The sequence below is a fragment of the Schistocerca serialis genome, chromosome 6, assembly GCF_023864345.2.
Source record: "Schistocerca serialis cubense isolate TAMUIC-IGC-003099 chromosome 6, iqSchSeri2.2, whole genome shotgun sequence".
NCBI classification, from domain to species: Eukaryota; Metazoa; Arthropoda; class Insecta; order Orthoptera; family Acrididae; genus Schistocerca; species Schistocerca serialis.
The window spans coordinates 76,214,085-76,220,084 of NC_064643.1; positions in this window are offsets into that span (position 1 = coordinate 76,214,085).

Sequence of the window (6,000 nt, forward strand, 5' to 3'; positions counted from 1 at the left end):
TCTAACTTTCTATGATTTAAACCTCTCCTGTGAGTCCAGTTTTAGATTCCGATGCTTCACTTCAGGTTTACTGTATCCCTTGGACCTCCTTATTGATGGTGAAACATAGAAATTGCATCCGAATTTAATACAAATGGCACAAAGCCGACTTATGTACAAGAGGACTGATACACTAACTTTCAATGATTTGAACCTCTCCTGTGAGTCCAGTTTTAGATTCCGATGCTTCACTTCAGGTTTACTCTATACCCTTGACCTTCTTATTGACCATGAAACACAGAAATTGCATCCGAATTTAATACAAAATACACAATGCCGACTTAAGTATAAGAGTGCTGACACTCTAACTTTCTATGAATTGAACCTCTCCTGTGAGTCCAGTTTTAGATTCCGATGCTTCACTTCAGGTTTACTGTATACCTGGGACCTTCTTATTGACGATGAAACGCAGAAATTGCATCCGAATTTAATACAAGAGGCAGAATGCCGACTTAAGTACAAGAGGACTGACACTCTAACTTTCTATGATTTGAACCTCTCCTGCGAGTCCAGCTTTAGATTCTGCTGCTTTACTTCAGGCTTACTGTATCCCTTGGACCTTCTTGTTGACGATGAAACACAGAAAATGCATCCGAATTTAATACAAAAGGCACAATGACGACTTAAGTACAACAGGACTGACACTCTAACTCTCTATGATTTGAACCTCTCCTGTGAATCAAGTTTCAGATTCTGATGCTTCACTTCAGGTTTACCGTATCCCTTGGACCTTCTTATTGACGATGAAACACAGACATTGCAACCGAATTTAATACAAAAGTCACATTGCCGACTTAAGTACAAGAGGACTGACACTCTCAGGATTCTATGATTTGAACCTCTCCTGTGAGTCCAGTTTTAGATTCCGATGCTTCACTTCAGGGTTACTGTATCCCTTGGACCTTCGTATTGACGATGAAATACAGAAATTGCATCCGAATTTAATACAAAAGGCACAATGCCGACATAAGTACAAGAGGACTGACACTCTAACTTTCTATGAATTGAACCCCTTCTGTGAGTCCAGTTTTAGATTCCGGTGCTTCAGTTCAGGTTTACTGTATCCCTTGGACCTTCTTATTGACGATGAAACACAGAAATTGCATCCGAATTTAATACAAAAGCAAAATGCCGACTTAAGTACTAGAGGACTGACACTCTAACTTTCTATGATTTGAAACTCTTCTGCGAGTCCAGTTTTAGATTCCGATGCTTCACTTCAGGTTTACTGTATACCTTGGACCTTCTTATTGACGATGAAACACAGAAACTGCATCCGAATTTAAGACGAAAGGCACAATGCCGACATAAGTACCAGAGGACTGACACTCAAACTTTCTATGATTTGAATCTCTCCTGTGAGTCCAGTTTTAGATTCCGATGCTTCAGTTCAGGTTTACTGTATACCTTGGACCTTATTGACGATGAAACACAGATATTGCATCCTAATTTAATACAAAATGCACAAAGCCGATTTATGTACAAGACGACTGACACTCTAACTTTCAATGATTTGAACCCGTACTGTGAGTCCAGTTTTAGATCCCGATGCTTCACTTCAGGTTTACTGTATCCCTTGGACCTTCGTATTAACGATGAAACACAGAAATTGCATCCGAATTTAATCCAAAAGGCACAATGCCGACATAAGTACAAGAGGACTGACACTCTTACTTTCAATGATTTGAACCTCTCCTGTGAGTCCATTTTTAGATTCCGATGCTTCACTTCAGGTTTACTGTATACCTTGGACCTTATTGACGATGAAACCCAGATATTGCATCCGAATTTATTACAAAAGGTACAATGCCGACTTAAGTACAAGAGGACTGACACTCTAACTTTCTATGATTTGAACCTCTCCTTTGAGTCCAGTTTAAGATTCCGTTGCTTAACTTCAGGTTTACTGTATACCTTGGTCCTTCTTATTGACGATGAAACACAGAAATTTCATCCGAATTTAGTACAAAAGGCACACTGTCGACTTAGGTACAAGGGGACTGACACTCTAACGTTCTATGATATAAACCTCTCCTGTGAGTCCAGTTTCAGATTCCGATGCTTCACTTCAGGTTTACTGTATCCCTTGGGCCTCCTTATTGACGGTGAAACACAGAAATTGCATCCTAATTTAATACAAAATGTACAAAGCCGATTTATGTACAAGAGGACTGACACTCTAACTTACAATGATTTGAACCCCTCCTGTGAGTCCAGTTTTAGATCCCGATGCTTCACTTCAGGTTTACTGTATCCCTTGGAGCTTCTTATTGACGATGAATCACAGAAATTGCATCCGAATTTAATACAAAAGGCACAATGCCGACTTAAGTACAAGGGGACTGATACTCTAACTTTCACTGATTTAAACCTCTCCTGTGAGTCCAGTTTTAGGTTCCGATGCTTCACTTCAGGTTTACTGTATCCCTTGGGCCTTCTTATTGACGATGAAACACAGAAATTGCATCCGAATTTAATACAAAAGGCACAATGCCGACTTAAGTACAAGAGCACTGACACTCTAACTTTCTATGATTTGAACCTCTCCCGTGAGTCCAGTTTTAGATTCCGATGCTTCACTTCAGGTTTACTGTATCCCTTGGACCTTCGTATTGGCGACGAAACACAGAAATTGCATCCGAATTTAATACAAAAATCACAAAGCCGAATTAAGTACAAGAGGACTGACACTTTAACTTTCTATGATATGAAACTGTCCTGTGAGTCCAGTTTTAGACTCCGATGCTTCACTTCCGGTTTACTGTATCCATTGGACCTTCTTATTGACGATGAAACAAAGATAATGCATCCGAATGTAATACCAAAGGCACAATGATGACTTAAGTACAACAGGACTGACAATCAAACTCTCTATGATTTGAACCTCTCCTGTGAGTCCAGTTTCAGATTCCGATGCTTCACTTCAGGTTTACCGTATCCCTTGGACCCTCTTGTTGACGATGAAACACAGACATTGCAACCGAATTTAATACAAAAGTCACAATGCCGGCTTAAGTACAAGAGGACTGACACTCTAAGTATTCTATGATTTGAACCTCTCCTGTGAGTCCAGTTTTAGAGTCCGATGCCTCACTTCAGGTTTACTGTATCCCTTGGACCCTCGCATTGACGATGAAACACAGAAATTGCATCCGAATTTAATACAAAAGGCACAATGCCGACATAAGTACAAGTGGACTGACACTCTAACATTCTATGAATTGAACCCCTTCTGTGAGTCCAGTTTTAGATTCCGGTGCTTCAGTTCAGGTTTACTGTATCCCTTGGACCTTCTTATTGACGATGAAACACAGTAATTGCATCCGAATTTAATACAAAAGCACAATGCCGACTTAAGTACAAGAGGAATGACACTCTAACTTTCTATGATTTGAACCTCCCCTGTGAGTCCAGTTTTAGATTCCGATGCTTCACTTCAGGCTTACTGTATACCTTGGACCTTCTTATTGACGATGAAAGACATAATTGCATCCGAATTTAATACAAAACGCACAATGCCGACTTAAGTACAAGAGGACTGACACTCTAACTTTCTATGATTTGAAACTCTTCTGTGAGTCCAGTTTTAGATTCCGATGCTTCACTTCAGGTTTACTGTATACCTTGGACCTTCTTATTGACGATGAAACACAGAAACTGCATCCGAATTTAATACGAAAGGCACAATGCCGACATAAGTACCAGAGGACTGACACTCTAACTTTCTATGATTTGAACCTCTCCTGTGAGTCCAGTTTTAGATTCCGATGCTTCACTTCAGGTTTACTGTATCCCTTGGACCTAATTGACGATGAAACACAGATATTGCATTCGAATTTAATACAAAAGGCACAATGCCGACTTAAGTACAAGAGGACTGACACTCTAACTTTCTATGATTTGAACCTCTCCTTTGAGTCCAGTTTCAGATTCCGTTGCTTAACTTCAGGTTTACTGTATACCTTGGTCTTTCTTATTGACGATGAAACACAGAAATTACATCCGAATTTAGTACAAAAGGCACACTGTCGACTTAGGTACAAGGGGACTGACACCCTAACGTTCTATGATATAAACCTCTCGTGTGAGTCCAGTTTCAGATTCCGATGCTTCACTTCAGGTTTACTGTATCCCTTGGACCTCCTTATTAACGGTGAAACACAGGAATGGCATCCTAATTTAATACAAAATGCACAAAGCCGATTTATGTACAAGAGGACTGACACTCTAACTTTCAATGATTTGAACCCCTCCTGTGAGTCCAGTTTTAGATCCCGATGCTTCACTTCAGGTTTACTGTATCCCTTGGAGCTTCTTATTGAGGATGATTCACAGAAATTGCATCAGAATTTAATACAAAAGGCACAATGCCGACTTAAGTACAAGGGGACTGACACTCTAACTTTCAATGATTTGAACCTCTCCTGTGAGTCCAGTTTTAGGTTCCGATGCTTCACTTCAGGTTTACTGTATCCCTTGGACCTTCTTATTGACGATGAAACACAGATATTGCATCCGAATTTAATACAAAAGGCACAATGCCGACTTAAGTACAAGAGCACTGACACTCTAACTTTCTATGATTTGAACCTCTCGTGTGAGTCCAGTTTCAGATTCCGATGCTTCACTTCAGGTTTACTGTATCCCTTGGACCTTCGTATTGACGATGAAACAAAAAAAATGCATCCGAATGTAATACAAAAGGCACAATGATAACTTAAGTACAAGAGGACTGACACTCTAACTTTCTATGATTTGAACCCCTCCTGTGAGTCCAGTTTTAGATCCCGATGCTTCACTTCAGGTTTACTGTATCCCTTTGAGCTTCTTATTGAGGATGATTCACAGAAATTGCATCAGAATTTAATACAAAAGGCACAATGCCGACTTAAGTACAAGGGGACTGACACTCTAACTTTCTATGATATGAACCTGTCCTGTGAGTCCAGTTTTAGATTCCGATGCTTCACTTCAGGTTTGCTGTATCCCTTGGACCTTCTTATTGACGATGAAACAAAGAAAATGCATCCGAATGTAATACAAAAGGCACAATGATAACTTAAGTACAAGAGGACTGACAATCTAACTCTCCAAGATTTGAACCTCTCCTGTGAGTCCAGTTTCAGATTCCGATGCTTCACTTCAGGTTTACCGTATCCCTTGGACCTTCTTATTGACGATGAAACACAGACATTGCAACCGAATATAATACAAAAGTCACAATGCCGACTTAATTACAAGAGGACTGACACTCTCACTTTCTATGATTTGAAACTCTCCTGTGATTCCAGTTTTAGATTCCGATGCTTCACTTCAGGTTTACAGTATAAATTGCACCTTCTTCTTGACGATGAAACACAGAAATTGCATCCCAATTTAATGCAAAAGGCACAATGCCGACTTAATTACAGGAGGACTGACACTCTAACTTTCTATGATTTGAACCTCTCCTGTGATTCAAGTTTTAGATTCCGATGCTTCATTTCTGCTTTACTGTATCCATTGGACGTTCGTATTGACGATTAACCACAATAATTGCATCCGAATTAAATACAAAAGGCAGAATGCCGACTTAAGTACAAGAGGACTGACACTTTAACTTTCTATGATATGAACCTGTCCTGTGAGTCCAGTTTTAGATTCCGATGCTTCACTTCAGGTTTACTGTTTCCCTTGGACCATCTTCTTGACGATGAAACACAGAAAATGCATCTGAATTTAATACAAAAGGCACAATGACGACTTAAGTACAAGAGGACTGACACTCTAACTCTCTATGCTTTGAACCTCTCCTCTGAGTGAAGTTTTAGATTCCGATGCTTCACTTCGGGTTTACCGTATCCCTTGGACCCTCTTATTGACGAAGAAACACAGACATTGCAACCGAATTTGATACAAAAGTCACAATGCCGGCTTAAGTACAAGAGGACTGACACTCTAAGTATTCTATGATTTGAACCT